This window comes from Adiantum capillus-veneris, chromosome 10, assembly GCF_014529385.1.
Source record: "Adiantum capillus-veneris isolate H3 chromosome 10, ASM1452938v2, whole genome shotgun sequence".
Lineage (NCBI taxonomy): Eukaryota > Viridiplantae > Streptophyta > Polypodiopsida > Polypodiales > Pteridaceae > Adiantum > Adiantum capillus-veneris.
Genome location: NC_140940.1, coordinates 64,575,755 through 64,594,812, shown reverse-complemented (window position 1 = coordinate 64,594,812; position 19,058 = coordinate 64,575,755).

Below are 19,058 nucleotides of genomic sequence, written 5' to 3'. Positions count from 1 at the left end.
TTCATCAACAAATCCTCTTTTCATCGTGGTGGTCAACCGTCGCGGCGGCGTAAAGAAGCGAAGAAGAAGAAGAAGACCAGCGGTCATTTTTTCCACAATCTAGACAAGGGTGAGTTCAAGCTTCTTCAAAGCTTCACCATCTCAATGATTCTCTTTTAATTCACCCCTCTTCCTTCATAAAATCAACTCACTCTACCCATTGTAAATGTAACATTAACTTTCTAGTGATTACTAACGACTAACATACTAACACAAAATAGCATTGACCTAACCATAAAAGACACCTCACCTCAAGACATGTGTATAGTAACACACACACTCTCTCTCTCTCTCTCTCTCTCTTCTTACTTACTTTCACCTTATCTACCATCAATAATGCTCTCTTTTGAGCCCACACCCATGACTCAAGGAGACAAAGAAGGCCCGCAATGTTTTGATATTCAAAAAAATCATAATCCTGATTTGTTAGCTTGTAAATTAGGATTTCCAATAATCTTTATGAGGGGTCTCCAACCTATAAATAGACCCCTCTCCTTCTTGTAAAACAACCTCCAATATCTCACATAGCACCCCAACACTCTATGCGTGAGGAGAGACTTAGGTGTAGCAACCACTTATGAGCTTCACTCTTGTGTGAGAGAAGCCTTCAAGCTACACATTGTAAGTGAGAGAGCGTGAGCTCCACAAATCTCAAAACCACTATTGTATATGCTCCTTCATCATCAATAAATTGAGGTTTGGTGCATCAAAGGCGTGATTTGACGTTCAAATCTTCGTCCTTCCATTTGTGCAATACGGTTTGGTGAATTCAAGGTGACTTGTGTATTTTGAGTTTTTATCGGTTGATCTTGATTTTAGAAAGTGTTTTAGTGTGTTTTTCATTGCCATTTTTTTGTCCATTGTAAGAGGGTATTGTGGTGAGAGGTCTCCCACACCCTAAGACAGTGTGTGTGTGTTTTGGCAATGTTTAGCAATCACTAAGCATTGAGTGAGTTTTGTACAAGTTCTATGATAGCATCATAACGAACCATCTCCATTTGCAAGTCACAAATAAGGTATTACGCAAGATCCTTTCCTCTCTCTCTTCCCTTTGCTCTAGCTCTCTCTGGTCCATTTCATGTGTGTCTTGGTGTGAGGTTGCTTGTGTGTGTTGTGTGGTGCATCTTTTTGGTTGTGCCAAAATCTCTCTTGCGTCCTAGTTCGCATACCATAACTAGGTGCTGCCCCTATCTTGTTTGGGTTTGGCTGTGGGTTTGTTGTTGTGTTGTGCTTGTGGTTGCCCCCAGCCCCAATTGAGCAGCACGGGAGCCTTGAGGGGAGTTTAGAGGTCGCCTCTCTTGTTGCCCGCCCCGGACCGCCTCACCACATACACCACCACCACAAAAGCACTCAATAAAGAAAGAAATCCTGAGACGATCAAGTGCAACATTGTTGGTGAGAATGAAGAAAAGTTGTCAAAAGAAGTAAAGCTAGATTTTCAGCTAGATAAGAACCTCATGTCTTTTCGCACTTGGAAAAGATGTGGCCAACCACAGTTGAAAGATGGTCCTGAATTTGTGAGCATATCAAGAAACAAACGAGTAGAATGTTGGGGAATCATCTCCACCACCATTGAAGTAAGTTCACAGATCATCAAAGCTCAATTCCACGTGATCACAACAAAAGATATGCCATACGACATCATAATGGGAATGCCAATGGCCCAGAAGATGTTAGAGATACAGAATTCAATGAAGATGCAGTCTTCAGAGGCAACAAAGAATGAAGACCAAGACTGGTCACCCGCGGACGACAACACAAGGTCCTCAAGCACAGTTAAAATGGAGACTTATATCAAAGCAGATCTTATTGAAGATGATTCATCTCCATGAATCAAAACTTCAAAAGATCTTAAAGCAAAAACAATAGTAAGTGCTGATCAAACAGAGCAAAAAGCAACCACAAAAGCTATTGAGCAAAGAATGCCACCGAGACCAGAGGTAAAGAAGAAAAATCTTGCAGACAAAGGTAAAGCTAAAGTGGAACTTCCACCAATTAGCAAAGAAGGTGTGACAACATATGCCTCTACATCAAAACACCCTCATGGATCAGCTTCTTCAAGCAAATCAAGCTTTCAAAACTTCAAGTCAAGTGCTGACCCAATTGGAACCTCTAAGGAGACACCCAAAAAAGTAAAGATATTTCAGCCAAAGTACTCAAGAAAGCAAAGGAAAATCAAGCAAGTGTTTGTTCAGAGCAGTTTAGTCAAAGTCAATGATCCGGTTTGGATTAAAGACAAGAAATCAACACAGAAAGGCAAACACATGGGATGGATAGCATCACAATGGAGCTTAAAGGAACATGAGTACTATGGAGGTAACAGATAGATATGGGTGCCAAAACCGTAGGTTAGGGCATATGAAGTAACTTCAAGTCCCTCCCAAGAAAGAAGGCCCACAAGGTATCAACCTCGACAATATCCTAGGATACCTAAGAAGCAGGTATACAACAAAACAACATTGAAACATGCTAAAGTCAACCACAAATCTCAAGAGGATACAGAACAAAGATGGATCTCAAAGAATCTTCCTCTCAGACAAGGATTCTACACAGGTTATACAAACATTTGGCTACCAGTCAACCGCAAGCCAACTGCAACTACACCAGACCTACATAAAGATCTCAAGAACTCAACAAGACCTAGAGCGAAGCAAAGTAAACAAAGGAGATACAAAGATCATCAAGAGATTTGGATTCCTAAGTCTTCCAATGCTCCTAGTCAAAAGCCAGATGCCGATAGCCAACAGAGGCCTACAACAACATCAAAGACTCCTATCAACATGCCTACTTGGAGAATCAAACGGATAATGGAGTCTTCACAGTCAAAGAAGGACAACCCAACCAACGTGAATGCGAATTCAAAGATGATAAAACAGGTATGGCAAAAGAAACCTTCAATGCCAACTTGGTCCTTCACTAATCCTCTTTTTGAGGATTCAAACTTATTTTTACCTGAAGAAATGTTTGTAGTAAGCACAAGAATGTGAAAATTCAAGTTGCCAGGGTGCAAAAAACACTCTTTGGCATAGTCAGAGTCAGCGGGCTGCTGAGCCATAAAATGAGCAAAGCATTAGTCCCAAAGCTTCAAGTCATATTAAACTCTGCGCTAAGAATCGTAGTTATTAGGCTTATGCTCAAGCTGGAAGAGTTGAGCATATCTCAGTCACGTTTCTCATGCTGGATGAGATGAGCATAAGAGTCAAAGTCTATTAACTTACAATTGGTGGAGTGTCGTAGAGTCCAACACTCACGCACAGTGCAAAGTAAGAGGAGAGCACATACCCTCGTCAATGAAAACCATTCTTAAAGAGGTGCCAGCTTGCAAAGCCATGTCATATTCTTTTATAGCTACATCATCTTTTTGAAGAACCCCTCAAAATCCTTCTTGCACAGCATATTGTTCTCCATGCATTTTTGTGTATGCATAAATAGGATGTCCTCTCATTGGACATATGCATTAGACACTCTTTTTTGCTTCCACCTATGCACCTTGAGTGGACGAAAATAGGCCAACCAATGTTCCATCATGCTACCCTTTCATATTTGCTACTTTTTTAATTCCATATCTATTAGCAAATAATCCCTTGAGTACTTTATTAATATTTTCCATGCTAATAATTACTCCAATAATACACGTATACCAAAGGTACTTTTTTCCCACTTGGTTTTTTCGCTTTGGTCATCCAGGTATAAGACCCTAATTTAGAACCTCATCATTCTACTTCCCTTGTACATATTTTTCATAAATAAACAGCAACCTAATAATGATGCTATTACAACGGACAAATGCAACATCATCTCTCAAAATCGACTACTCGGACCAATAAAGATGTTGCAGCAAATTGAACCTCATCAACAAATCCAACGACAAAATGAAGATCAGCCCCCATCAACAACCAATCAAAAAACCTTCCCTAGCCTCCACGGACACTTTTCAACAGTGCCCGGGGACGGGCACTAAAATAGGAAGGGGAGAATGTTAACTGAGTCAACGTCAGTTAACAGAAGCTGCTAAAGATTGAAGACGTACGGATGCACATCGAAGATCAAAGTGAAGATGCAGTAAAGATTGGAGTTACACATTTTTCACATTTTCCCAAAATGGTCATGTATTGTAAATTCCCGATTTATTTCAAGCCATTGTAATATTTTAATGTGTTATGGGCTCAATGGGAGTTCCAAGTTGTAAAGAACAGGTTAGTTACTGTACCTAGGTTGCAGATACAATAAGTGTCGAGTCTCAAAGGTCTTGGGTGCCAGACATTACACATTTTAGACCTTGGCTAAGGTATAAAAGCCAACTTTGTAAAGATTTTATTAAGTTTTTGGATAAAAAATACATAGCGTGAGTTAACGGCGCTCACTCCTCTCCTTCTCTCGCTTCCTACTCCTTCCCCGGTTGTCACATTGCGATTGTGTTGTTGCATTGCAACCGCAGGTAAGAGCTCTACGCATTGATGTAAGCCATTCACAGTATTTCGTAGCTTTTGGCGTCGCCGACCCGCGGCCTAATTTCATCATAACTAGGAATTTACATGTTCAAATAAAAAACTAAGCATAGGCGGGGTATTGGGGCATCATTGCTAAGCATTTAGATGCATTCTGGGTCGAAAACGACTAGGTCAAAAATCCACTGCTGTTAATAATTGCGATTTTGGAACTTGACCTAAAGTGGGATTTGAGACCATAAGAATGTGTGCTTAGGTCTTATAAACGTGTCCTAGAAGTTTCATTACGTTTGGATGTTATTTGATACTGTAACATATGTGATTTGTTTGCCAATGAGCGATTGGCTTTTGGTGATTTCAGTCACTTGAGTGTGTAGCTTGAGTTAGATGGGAGTTGTTAGTTGTTTTCCAAGAGATTGACAACCTCTTGTAGCCTCTATGCACTAGTCGAGTCAGCTTTGTCCCATGGTTTGACAAATTAATTGTGGTTCTCGCTATTACTGCAATAAGATCGGATGGTGAGGTTAGACATGCGTCCCACACATGCCTTGAGGACATGATCAGCCCACAAAGGGGAGTAAGCCTAAAGCTTTGCGGAAAGCTTCAAACTTCTCATGAGACAATGTTTCGTAAAAAGATCTGCAAGGTTTTCCTGTGTTGGCACATAAGCCAAGCCGATCTCTCCTACTGAGAGCCTCTCCTTGACATAGTGGTATGGCACCTCAATGTGCTTTGTGCGAGCATGAAAAATTTGGGTTGCTCACAATTGCCAATGCCCTCTGACTGTCAGTGTAGATAGTGTTGGTTGATACAAAAACCACTTGTGGACACTCGCGTGTCAAAACAACCAGCCCAATCTGAGTACGAAAAAGCATGTAAGTCTGGCGGCAATGATCCCCCCTTGGGATAAAACAAGCCAAGATGTAAAGTGCCACTAAGGTAGCGGAAAATCCTCTTGACAGCCTACCAATGCTTAGACCCTGGGCTATGCATAAATCTGATGACCTGCTGTGAGACTGCAAACTGAATATCCGGCCTCGTGTTGCAGACATAAATGAGGCATCCAACACCAGTTTGGTAAAGAGTGACATCAATAGGATCACCAATATAATGAAGACTCATTTTATAATCTGTTTCCATGGGAGTGGAAATAGGTTTTCAATCCTCAAGTCCAAACTTACATAGAAATGTCTTTATGTAACTTTTTTAACACAAGGCAATGCCACCATCACACTGCTTAAACTGTATGTCCAAGTAATGATGCAACAGCCCCAAATCTTTCATCTTGAAAGTAGCATTCAAATCAGCCTTAAATTCAGCAATATGTCTCTCATTTGGTCCAATGATTAGAAAATCATCTACATAAAGAACCACAATAAGAAGTACATCACCCTCAAGCTTTACATACAATGTGCTTTCTACTGGACTACTATGAAAGCCTCGTTTGACCAAATGAGTGTCAGCCTTCTCATACCAAGCACGAGGAGATTGCTTCAACCCATACAAAGCCTTCTTACATCTGCACACTTTGTCCTCTTGTCCTTTCTTGACAAAACCACGAGGTTGCGTTACATAAACTTCCTCAAATATGTCACCATTCAAGAAAGCAGTAACAATGTTTGATTAATGTACATCCCAACCAAAATGAGCTTCCAATGCACATAGAAAATGCACAGTAGTCATACGACAAGTGGGAGCAAAAATCTCTTCATAATCTATGCCTTTTTGCTATGCATAACCCTTTGCAACAAGTTGAGCCTTATGGTAATCGATCTCACTATTCGGCTTGCATTTCAACTTGTAAACCCACTTTGTACCAATGGCCTTTTTTCCAGGAGGAAAATCACATAAAGTCCATGTGTCATTTTCTATAAGTGCATCATATTCTGATTAAATGGCAGCCATCCAATTTTTTGAATTCTGTGCTTCATCAAAAGACAGAGGTTCCTCAACATAATGTAAGCTAGACACAACCAAAACATAACAATCTGATGCATAGAGATGCATGGCCAGAGTCTGAAGGAGTACGACTAGACAAAGGTGCATCCAATTTACTATCATGCAAGGTATGCACCAGCCATTTTGGCATACCTCTAGCCTGCTCCTTTTCAGCCCTTTCCTCATCAAGTACATCATGTACATCTGCATCAGTAATAGGCTGATCTGTAACATTTTCAAAAACCCGCATAGGCTGTACATTTGCCTCACCATTGCGGCTTGCATAAATACCTACTAGAATATCCCAAGCCTGTTTTGTAGATTTCACTGAACGAATGTGAGGGGTAATGGTGCGCTTCACAGACAACGCAATCAATGCATAAGCCTGTGCATCCTTTACATCCCAATGAGATTGTTCTGCTGTACGCAAGACAACTCCAATAGCAACAATCCTTGTAGCAAGACCTGCAACATCCTCAACATCGCCTACATCCTTAGAACCAGGGTGTACATCAATGCCCTGCACAATATTCTAGATGCCCTTTGACACAAGAACATGTTGCATCATGTAAGCCCACATAGGGTAAATGTCCCATCCAATCTATCCTCAACAACAAACATGACTTAGAACTACACACTTTCCTCTCCCAGCCATAGTGTGGGGTCTCCATTGCGACTCTCATCACCAAAATTTTGGAGCATCAAGAATCACTCATCAATCACACAAATACTACATCACATGTAACTTTGGTCCCATAGGTCATATTTGATCTCCGAGGATGATAATAATAACTCACATACATAGATTGTATGCCATGGGCTTATGATGCCCCATAGAAACTAGAAATAAAGACTATTTACTGCACTATTTTGAGAGAAAGGATGATGATTTTATAAGAGAGCCTTCTACTTTCCACTCATGGATAACACAAGAAAAGGATGGGGGAAACAAAGCCCGTATGTAGTCACAAAAGGTGTCGTGTTAAAATTTGAACGAGTTCTATTTCCTCACATATTCACATTTGTTTCATGGATATAGGTGTAATGAGAGAGAAGGGCTTGCTTCATAGTAGTTGGACTATAGAGTCCAAGATGATTATCATGGTGGTCAAAGGATGATAAAAAATATACATGTTGTGTGTGTGTGTGTGTGTGTGTGTGTGTGTGTGTGTGAGAGAGAGAGAGAGAGAGAGAGAGAGAGAGAGAGAGAGAGAGAGAGAGAGAGAGAGAGAGAATAGATGCAAAATGTGGGATTGACATCACAAGGGGACAAGGTGTATCTACAACAAAGAGTATGTGCAAGTGATCAATAAATATATATACTATATGAATGCATAGGTGAGTTCTGTTTTTCTCTATAAACTAAATTTGTAACACACCACCATGGTAGAAGACTATTAATAATTGTTTGAAAGGTCATGTAAAGATAGAGTGTATGACAATGTGTGTGTGAGATCAACCATTTTTTGATTTAGAGGAGGACATTGCTTATTTAAAAGGAAAAGGTGATGTTATTGTCTTTGGCGATATGAATGCTCACACAAAACCATTGCAACATGATACTCAACAAGTTGATATGCCATACATTTCACGGGAGTTGGAGGAAGTTCACTTGTATGATCGTACTTCAATGGATGAGAAAAAGCCGGATCACTATGGAAAGTTACTTTTACACATGTGTAATAGCACAAGTATGCTCATTGCCAATGGTGTATCATTGTAGAGTGGAACCGATGGATTTACATGTAGAAAACATAATGGGGATAGTGTGATTGACCATATGCTATGTCACAAAAACTAATATCTAATCAACCCAAATGATTTTCTCATATTAAACTGATCATATAATGTGGGAGAATAAACGGGAACAAGGGTTAGAATATAGGCATGTGCTTTCAGGTCTATCCCGACTCGGGGCCAATGGTAAAGGGGCCCAAATGAGAGATGATTTTTAAAGGGTAAATTAGGTAATGGAGCTTAAAAAACTTAGGGTTAGCTTCATTAAAGACCTCCAAAGGTTAGTGTTAAAAAGTCCTTTGACCTAGGGTAAGCTAGGGTTGAGCTTGATGTGGGAACCCAGCCCAAGCTTAAGGTGCTTGTTGTGCTTGATGAATAAGGTGCTTGAGGTGCTTGTCGTGCTTGATGAGTAAGGTGCTTGATGTGCTTGTCATGCTTAATGACTAAGGTGCTTGAGGTGCTTGTTGACTAGGGTGCTTCAGGTGCTTGTGGGAACGCCACCCAAGCTTGAGGTGCTTTGTCATGCTTGCTGACTAAGGTGCTTGGGGATAAGTTGGGCAAATTCAACAATGATACCTACAAGGAGGGGGCAAGCCCTACAAGAGGGGGGATGAGAGAGAACACACACATTCACACAAGGCATGCTTGGTACAAGGAAAGCAAAAGGGACACTTGTCAAGTTCCTCCTCATGTTGCCCTCATGGTGTGACCAAAGCTTATTGGTTGGCCTCCTAAGGGCTCCAATGATAAATTAGGTAATTTAATTAATTGTTTTTGCATTTATCAAATCCTCTCTCTCAAAGGGGAAAGGAAGACACTTGTCCCAAGATTAGCATGCTTGCTTGATTTGCCTCTTGCTTGTGATTGGCTAGGCCCGGAGGGGTCCAATGAGCTTCAAGCATGAGCTACAAGGGGGGGTCGACCAAGGAAGCTAGGGGATTTCTTATAGGGTATACTCTCCCACACACACTCACACACACTCTCATTGTGTGAAGTGCAAAGTGGAAGAGCTCCATCTCCTTCTCCAAGCAAGTAGAGAAGTTGAGAGCCTACACCAACACTCTTGACTATGGAATGCAAAACCAACCAGGAGCCATGCTTCAATACTTAAGCTTGCCATATTCTTCATCTTCATTACTATGCTATTATGTATGCTAGCAAGAAGAGTGATGATAAGTGAGGAACTAATTCTTTCTCCTATGAAATGTTTCTTCTTCCTCTTCCCTACCCTCATTCCCCGCTAGCTCTCTCCACCTTTGAAGGTGTTTAAGGCCTTGGGATAGTTAATTCTTTCTGCAAAGTTTATGTTATGCTCATGATGCATGAAGCTTTCCATCTTCATTGTATCACCTAGGTCACAAGAACAAAAAGATTGTATTGTAACAAGTCTCTCTTGATGGGAGAAACTATAATACAAATGCCTGTTGGAGGGGGGACCGCCGGCTCCACATAAATCCGGTCCTCAATTGTTGTCATGTTCTCTATATTCTCTCTCTTGTAAAAGTATTGTTCATGCCTAGTTAACTAAATGCTATGTTTTTGTTGCTACCATGAACTAAGTTCATCCGCTATGCTCACAAAGTAATTTCTCAAAAGTACTATCTCTAATTTCTGCTACTCTCAAAGTTAATTGGCCATTTCCATTACATTGGTATCAGAGCATTTGGTTTCTCTTTTCTGGCTTAAGACGACAGGTCCTTAAGTAGCCTAAAAATGTTTGTTTTTGTTAATTATATTAGGGTAAGTGGGACTGGGATGTATTATCGGTTTTGTTGAGCCCACTATGTGGAATATGGTGCACACCTCGGGAGCTTTGGAATTAATAATGGGGTCTTTTTAGACTTGCCTATGGCTTTACCATTATTGAGCCATAAGAAGTCTGAGAGGAGCTAGCCCTCAGCAACTCTGCAATATGAGACCCAGTCCACTACTCTCTATAATTAACAACTTCGAGCCGTGGGTGTAGATACTTAAGCACCGATTTTCAAAGGCTAAGAGGAGTAGCAACTAAGGTTTTGAATTGCCAAAGCATATACTAAGTAAACACATAAGTTTAATTAACATGGCTGAATAAATAAGAGAGTAGAATGAACACTGATAGCTTTGATTTTGCACATGAAGGTGCTAATGATGATGCCCCCATGTTTGTCAGTTATCTTGTCACTAGGTTGCAACAAGCTATGGGCAACCTTGCTTTTCAAGCCAAAGTTACACAACAACTTCGCGCTTATGGGATTATCCTACCTCTCCAAGGAGAGAGAGCTTAGGAGGCCTCTTGACGAGACCCCCAAAACAAGACTCTCTCCCATACAAGAGGAGGAATCCAAAGAGCAAGAAAGCAATGATACTCTAAGTTCCTTTGAAGATCTGGCTCCATGAAGACGACAGTCTAAACCATCGCCAACTCCTCCCAAGAGGAAACGTTCAAGCCACAGTCCCTCTCCTTGTCACTCCAAAAGGGAAGAGAGGAAACAAAGGAAGAAAAGGGCTAGAAAGAGGTCACCCTCTTCTCCTTCTTCTTCACCTTCCTCCTCTTCCGATGAAATCTATTGGCTATTCTCCTAGAGAATACAAGAGGGGAGGACATCGTAAATCATACCCTTCATGGCAAAGGTCACAAAAGCTAAAGAAGTTCAAGGAGGGAGGAAAGAGTATCTCTTTTCTCTCCTATGATGGCACCTTTGGTGCTACTGACAAAGTGCTGGCCTTCATCCAACAATTTGATGCGGCCTTTGGAGACGAGGGCTTCACGGACTCCTCCAAGCTATTCCATGTAGCTATGCATTTCCAAAAATCGGCTCATCAATGGTGGGCTAGCCTTTGTGGCAACGACAAAGCCCCAAAGACATGGAAAAATCTATGAGTTTCCATCATGAAGAAATTCCTTGCAAGCGATGCAAAGGACAAAGTGGTCACCAAATGGCATAGTTTGAAGCTTCTCTCTCATGAGTATATCCACAAATATGTAGACAAGTTTTGGATTTACATCTCAAGGCTACTGTCTTCCAAAAGATAGACTTTGCCGAGCAAAAGCAACAATTTTGTGTAGGATTACCTAAAGAGATGGCTGAGCATGTCAACTCTCAACGGCCTGGTTCTATTACCGAAGTAATCCACCACACCATGGTTTCTTCGTGCATCAATTTCTAACAAGGCGCTAGACAAAATGTCAAGCCCACAGAAAATAAAGACAAAAATGATGCAAAGGGGAAAACTAATGCCCAAAATTCTTCCCAAAGCAATTTCAACAACAACAACAACAACAACCTTGGTCCAAGGAGAAGGGGGATTACAAAGGAAAAAACAAACTCTCTCCTGAAGATCTTGAAGCTTTTTGTAAGGACCATAAGTGTTTTAAGTGTGGGGAGCAAGGACATGGATATCGTTCATGCCCCAAGAAAAATGCTCACAATGAGATTCCTAGGGCTTCTACCATCGAAGCTCCAAAAGAGAATGCTCATTGCAAAGGTGCACCTCTCTCCTATGCTTGGGGAAAGGTAAGAGCACATGATGCCTTCATCTTGTTTGACCCTGGCTCTACTCACAAATTCATATCAAAGGAGTTGGCCACCAAGTTGGGCATTCAAGCTTTTGAGATGGGAGATGCTGTAACGGCCGACACTACTTTCAAGGGACATCGAGCCTCCGTTACTCCCTTAATTCAGAAATTGAGGCTCCATGTCCAAATCTATGTCGACAAAGAAGATTTTTTCATCTCTCCTGTCCAACATGAGGATGCTATCCTAGGGGCACCATGGTTCAACCGCATGGCTGCCAATATGAAGTTCCCTGAAAGGAGAATCTACTTCACCTACAAGGGAAAGAACATGTATATATATGCTAGTGAGTTTGGTTGCACTATACCACTTGTAAATCCTCCGGCTTTTGATAAATCAATGAAGATCTCAGCTTCCATGTACATGATTTTTGTCAAAGAGTCTCTAAAAGGTCCTAATCTTTCATCAAATGTAAATGGTAGGAATCAAGAAGAGTTAGACTTGTGTAATTTTCTGAAAGGATTCCAAGATGTGTTCATTGATGATATCCCTATGGATTTACCTCAAAAACCAGGGGATGATGACCATCAAATTGAGCTCCTACCAGGAAGCTCACCGCCTAACAAGCCTCCTTATCAAGTTTCCCAAGCTCAACAAGAGGATATCATCAGGCAAGTACAGGAATTGGTAGACAAAGGCATGGTGAGGCCTAGCTCCTCTCCCTTTTATTCTCCAGTCCTTTTAGTGCAAAAGAAAGATGGTACATATCGTATGTGTGTGGACTATCGAGCACTAACCCATATTACTATTAAAAAATAAATTTCTCGTGCCTCGAGTAGAAGATCTATTTGATAAGCTACAAGGATCTACCTACTTCAGTAGGATTGACCTTAAAAGTGGCTATCATCAAATAAGGATCGTGGATGAAGATAATTCTAAAGACCGCGTTTTGTACAATGTTTGGCCTTTATGAATATCTAGTTATGCCTTTTGGCTTGACTAATGCACCAACCATGTTCAATCGTCTAATGGAGAAAATATTTAGACCCTATCAAAACTTCGTTGGAGTGTTCTTTGATGATATCATCATCTACTCCAAGTCTTTGGAGGAACACAAGCAACATCTCCCAGTGATTTTTCAAGCATTGAGGGAGAACAAGCTTTTTCTCAACCAAAAGAAGAGTGAATTTTTGCTTCAAGAGATTCAATGCTTAGGTCATATTATCTCTCAAGATGGTATCCTTATGGATCCATGAAAGTTAGAGGTAATAAAAGCTTGGCCTAATCCAAGGATTCTACATGAGGTAAGAAGCTTTATTGGTATGTGTGCATACTATAGACGCTTCATAGCTAAATTTTCTCAAATAGCAGGACCATTACATGACTTAACAAAGAAGAACTTAAGTATTCATGGACTGCTAAGGAGAAAAATGCTTTTGACAAGCTCAAAGAGAAGCTTACCTCCCAACCAGTCCTTATGCTTCCGGATCTCTCAAAGCCATTTGAGATCCAATGTGATGCTTGTGGTGATTGCCTTGGAGGAGTCTTGCTTCAAGAAGGGCATGTCATAGCATATGAGAGCCGAAGGCTCAATACAGATGAACGAGTCTTAGACATTTATGAGAAAAAGATTTTTAGCTGTTCTACATGTCCTAGACACATGGAAGTACTATTTATTTGGGGACTCCATTCATTTTACGAACATACCATCAAAGTCTAAAGTACTTCATGACGCAAACAAAGCTTTCTGACAAACAAATGAGGTGGGAAAATTTTCTTTTGCAATTTAATTTTCATATTGCTCACATTGCTGGTAAGCACAATAAGTGGTTGATGCACTTTTACGACGACCAAAAGTTAATGCGGTGTCTATAGCTACTCACAATGATCTATCTTCTATGATAGATGAGTATGATACTGACCCTGAATTTAGAGACATAATGTCAGCCCTTGATTTGGGGAAGAAAGAGGTAAGCATTAACCTTGCAGGATGGTTATGTCCTCCATGGCAATAGGCTATGTGTTACCCATTCCTTCGTGAGAAAGTTATGTATGAATCCCATGCTCCTCCCTATGCGGGGAATAGAGGCATTTAACCTACTCTTCAAGGAGTAGAAACGTATTTCTATTGGCCTACCATGAAAGTGGACATACAAGAGTATGTTGCAAAATGTGTAGTATGTTGGGGTGTAGGCCAGGTTGCCATGGGAAACCACCCTTACTCACTTTTCTCCCTAATCAATATAGGGAGAGAAAGTGAGAGAGTTGATAACTCTCTCACTTTCCTCTCCACTAACCCAACTCTCTATGCAGCTTCTTCTTCCCCAGTTCTCTTTCCCCTTCTCTTGCATCCTTCCCTCTACCACACTCCGCACACGCGCACTTTGACCACATCAATTGGTATCATAGCTCAGGTCGGTATGACAGTGGTGGCGGTTGCAAATTGTGGAGCTTGGAGCATGGGAGAGAGCTTGGCCATAACCGAGCTTGGAGCTTGGAGCTCAAGAGAGGGAGCTCTACCGGATCGAGCATTCGAAGCAGCAGATTCAATGTTGAGGGCAATCATTTACTCGTGAGAAGAAATTGAAGCCTTTGAGCACTGCAGTGGAAAGCAAGGTCGGGCAGTAAGAACAGGTGAAGCACTATCAATTGGCATCAGTTGGTGTGTGTAGTTACACACACACACACACACACACAAATGAACACACGGTGCTGCGAAGTTTGGTGTGCATAACAGCTCATGGGAAGAGGGTACCGAGCAGTAAGCAAGAAAGGGCAAGCACTTAAATTCAATCAAAGAAATCCAGGGCTTGAGTCGGTAATTGGAGCTCCACGCCAGGCAAGGAGCAACAATAACAAATAAACTGACGCGTCTAAAGCAGAATCAGTGATGACGAGCTAGTGTTGTGTATAACACACACACACACACACACACACACACACACACACACACACACACACACACACACACACACACACACACACACACACAGTGTGTATGTAATCTTGCCAACAATCCTGGGTATCGCGAGCAGTAGGGAACACAATCGGGGTAACAATTGCAATCAAGAGCGAGCAGACTAAGAAAATTTTGGGGGAATTGAGAGAGAGGGAGCAACAATACTCAATTGCAAGCAATTGAGTAGACACACACTATGTGTGTGTAGGAGCAGCCAGGCTTGAGGAAGCGTGCAACATGTCGGACTGCAAACAAAAATCAAGCTAACCATGCAGTAGGTCGAGCTCCGAGTGCCCTTCGGTAGCACTGGGAGAAGTACACCGTGAGCAGCAAAAGAAGAAGTGATTGATGGTGTGTTACACACACACACACACACACACACACACACACACACACACACACACACACACACACACACACACACACACAATGCAGCAAGGCAATAGGCGAGCTTGAATGAGAAGGCAGTCAACAATCCACACACACCCGTAAACCCCTGACAGTGTTGCAAATCCAAAGACAAGAAAATTTTGATTTTTTTAATGAAATAAAGTTTACCACAAACACATTGTGTGTGCAAGGGTACATTCACACACCCCCCTCCCATTCTTCAACTTTCAGCCCCACCTCTGTAGGGATGCGTTGTAGCACGACCTAATCGCAACCCACAAAATTGTCAAATCGTGGATTGGCAACCCGACTAGGGCATGGAAGCAGGAGCCTAAGATGTATAGACATAGAGGATTCAAGGGATCCTTCTACTCATCATAGAGAGAAGCCATGGAAAGGGCTTCCTCTAATCAACAACACATTCCTACTCACTAATCACTTGCACACAATCATGTGGTTGAAATTAACCTCTCACATCAATCACTCTTATTCACAACTCTTAATCACAACTACACAAGCATGCAATTAACATACCTACTCCGCATTAGTGTGTCCATTCCGGCACAACTCCTCAATGCGACTACATATGCACACACACTAACCGCACCTTGTAGAGAGAGATGAAGAGAAGGAAGGCACAACCCTCACACACCATGGTCAATGGTGTGGATAGAATAGATTAACTCAAAAAAGGGATTAGAGATCTACCATCACACTAATACAATCTCACTCCACATAATCAAGCAAAGAAGACTAATAAGAAAGAAAGAGTAATTGATTATTAGAAATCAAAAGTTACATGGGCATGGAAAGCCCATGAGCTTCATGACCATCGACTCTACAAAGAGGAGAACTCACCAAGAATGACTACTCATTAAGCATAGGGCTCTTTTATAGCTTTGGGCCTCAAACCCTTCAACTATGGGATAAAGTTGAGCTCTCTAGCCTAAACTCATACAACTTTGGAACTCATAAATGAGCCCAACCCCTATACAATGAAAAGGAAATATTGTGCATTATGGCACATCCACAGCTTGGTGCATAATTGGTGTAGCCTGTGTTAGCCGCTGCTAACATTCCCCCCCTTCCTAATTTGACGCACGTCCTCGTGTGCCGGTGAAGAAAGACACGGTGACATGGTAGAAAGCAAGTCCATGGAAGAAATGTTGAGCTGCAAAACGTAAGAACAAGTAATGAGCATCAAAGGCCACCAAGAATGAATAAAACATGAAGCAAAATGAACAATCATGCAAAGTAAATTTTTTGCTTCTAAAAGATGGGTCAATCATAGTCAAAAACTAGACAACATAAAGCAAAAAAACTCTCAGACTATTGTGAAGATTAAACCACTTGAAATTTCAGTTTTATGCCTGAACACAAGCAATCAATTATGACCCTATGCTAATGCAAGTTCATAAACCTACTAGCCTAAAAACTATGTGAACAGTCTTAATAAATCTTTCAAATCTATCATGTTTACGGGCTATAAAAAATCTCCTAATCTATTAGTACATTGTCAAAGCTTTTTTGAAGCTCATGGAAGTTTTGTCTTTGTCATTTCATTGAAACAAATAAAAACACATCACAAGGCTACCACCCCAAGGCAAGTCTAGGTGCGACTCGTGGCTTCTTGAACACTCAAGAAGGTGTTCCAAAAGCCTACTAGCCTACCAAGGCGACGGCTAACCCCTATCAGCCCAGGGCATCGGTTTAGGGCCTTGACCAAGCGAGCCAAGGTGATTCCCCTCGCCTCTGCCAAGTGCCAATAAGGCGCTAGGCCTCACAAATACATAACATAACATATAAATTTTGATTTTCATGTGTCTAGTAGCATTTTTGCTACCTTTTCTTGACACTTTTTGCTTCATTGATTTATTTTTTTAACACTTTTTTATTGCTTCCATTATGAGATGCTTATGGAAATTGGACTAAAGGACTAAAGCCTAATCATAGCTCTATGTCATGACAAAAATGAATGGAGTATTAAAACTATCACTAAGAGTCTAGGACTAGCAAGAAATGATCCTACATTAATCTAAAGTCAAGGCCAATTACCTATGATTAGCACACATAAAACCTAATTTTTTGATGAGTTAATTTTCACAAAGCAAAGTGTTGAAACTTTAAGATGCCTAGTTTTTGAACATGTAAAAACCATACCTTAGAAGCAAAAATTACTTAAGCCAAGCATAGAAAATGAAGAGATAAACAAAAGAACAAAATCATGGAAGGATTACACCTATTCACGCTCTTTGTGCATCCTCGAGCAAGCATCCTTTGTGTAGAGAAGTCTACTGATCTTTTTTTTTTTGTTGCAAAAGAAGCCTTTTGAAGCTAAGTGTAAACACAAGCTCCAAACTTAGCCAATTATTGAAAAAAGCACACAAAAAACATTAATGAAAACCTAAAGCTAGGGTCTTGCATACCCGAATTTGCCAAAGGGAAAAAACCCAAGGGAAAAAAATGCCTTTGGTTAAGCACATGATGCTCTAAAGTAGAAAATTTATGCATATACATGAACCATGACAGATAAAATGCTTCTACATAAGCAAATTTTACAATTTTTACGATCTCTCATGCATGATTCAAAAGTTTGATTAATATCTAGCTCAATGAAATATGCAAAAAACAAGCCAAGAGCTGAAAATAATGCAACTTTTGAATGAAATGAAGTGGCTCTCGATAGACAAATTTTTACAATTTAAAGCTTTTCAAAAAGTTGGCAACAACTAGCTCAATAAACTTTACAATTTTAGAGCATGCCATGAGCTAGAGATGACTGCAACTTGATGAAATGAAAATGAATGGCTCTCACTAGAAAAATTATGTACTTGAGAGCTCAAAAAAGTTAGGCAAACACTAGCTCAAAATGAGAAAATTTTAACTTTTGACCAAGCTATGAGCTAGCATGTATACAACTATTAATCCAAATAATTGGAATGGCTCTAATTAGCTAGATTTTACAATACATTGCAAGGATGACCCTTGCTTGGATCAATGAAAGCACACACCTGCCACATCCCTTCAACTCAAATGTTAGTGCTTTTAAGCATTTGGATATTCAACACAAGCACTAAAAGAATTTAAGAACAATCATAAGCCCGAAATTTTACTGCCCTCTCATGGTCATTCAAGAAATCCAATTTAGTGCTATGCCATGATTTTTATTACGCACTAAAATATCTCAACCATGCACCAACTCATCATCAATAATGTAACTCCCATGCCTACAATATGCAAATCACTAGCAATTTTTCTCATTTAGTGCAAGGAGGATGTTTCAATTAAGCCAAGCACTAGAAGAATGCATAAGCCAAATAATCACACAATCATCACCCACACTATCCATGCCCACACCTTGCTCTTATATAGAAAATATGACATACATAGTATATGAGAGAGAGCTTTTAAAAAGAATTTTTAGCTCTTGCCAAATTGGTTAAGAGTTGATTAACCCCCAGATATATGAAAGTGAGAGAGATAATGCACAAGAGATGTCACCAATTCATGATAAATGGCTCTTTAATAGCCAAATTTCATAATATACTATCCTGTCAACCCCTCTTTGGCCAATCAAATCTCCGAATCTGTCAATCACCCTTCAGTTTTTAGTGCAATGTAGAATCATGATGTTGTTCAATTCAAGCGCTCAGTAAATACTCGGCCATCTTTTCAGGTGATCCTGCACAAAATTGTTGCTTTTGCTTGGAAAAGTCTATCTTTTGGAAGGCAGTAGCCTTGAGATGTAAATCCCAAAACTTGTCTACATATTTGTGGATAGACTCATGTGAGAGAAGCTTCATACTGCACCATTTGGTGAGCACTTTGTCCTTTGCATTGCTTGCAAGGAATTGATTCATGATGGAAACTCGTAAAGTTTTCCATTTATTTGGGGGTTCGCGTTGCCACAAAGGCTAGCCCACCATTGACGAGCCGATTTCTGGAAGTGCATAGCTACATGGTGTAGCTTTGAGGACTCCATGAAGCCCTCGTCTCCAAAGGCCGCATCAAATTGCTGGATGAAGACCAACGCTTTGTTAGTAGCACCAA